This window comes from Fulmarus glacialis, unplaced genomic scaffold (genome assembly GCF_000690835.1).
Source record: "Fulmarus glacialis isolate BGI_N327 unplaced genomic scaffold, ASM69083v1 scaffold23117, whole genome shotgun sequence".
NCBI classification, from domain to species: Eukaryota; Metazoa; Chordata; class Aves; order Procellariiformes; family Procellariidae; genus Fulmarus; species Fulmarus glacialis.
The window spans coordinates 42,561-43,158 of NW_009222910.1; the positions used below are offsets into that span (position 1 = coordinate 42,561).

General features: G+C 65.7%; 1 protein-coding gene across 1 annotated transcript in view; it reads left to right on the forward strand.

Moving 5' to 3' along the window:
* Positions 1–598, forward strand: part of STK11 (serine/threonine kinase 11) — a 43,114-nt gene that overhangs the window by 41,848 nt on the left and 668 nt on the right. The window lies entirely within an intron of this gene.

The following is a 598-nucleotide window of genomic DNA, read 5'->3' on the forward strand; positions in this document are numbered from 1 at the left end:
ACGAATCCTCTCATCAGCCCTGCGTCTGGCCGGGGGATGCGCCGCGTTACCGATGGGAGCGCTGGGCTGCGTGTGCGGCGGTGTCCCCTCCCACTCCGGGCCAGGGCTGCGCCCGGGGGGGCCCTTTGTCACTCCCCGGGCGAATGGATGTGACCGGGGCCCTGGTCCAGCCATGGCAGCAGGCAGATGCCTCTGGAAATGGCTCTTCATCTGCTGTGCTGAGTCACGCTGAGCTGGCCCACAGAGGAGGGGAGAGGGGCTGATCTGAAGCCCTTCTCCCATCTGGGTGTCCCCTTTAGGGGACGGTGGCATGCCTGAGCTGCTGCATCGCTGCCTAAATGGGCAGCGTCCCCAGCCCAGCCAGACGTGGCCGTGCTGCCACAGGTGGAGCAGACCTTCCCGTGCGCTGCGAAAGCAGATGAGGGTTTGCTCTACAAACACATCAAGCCCCTGGGTACTCTGCAGGTTGGTGGATGGGGCCGGGACTGGCACCCTCCTCCAGAGAAGGTAGCAGAAGGGAGGAGGAGGAGGAGTAACTTCCTCCACTGCTGCCCCTCTGCTCCCCAGCCAGGAGCCGGGCTGCTGCCTGGGGGGTCAG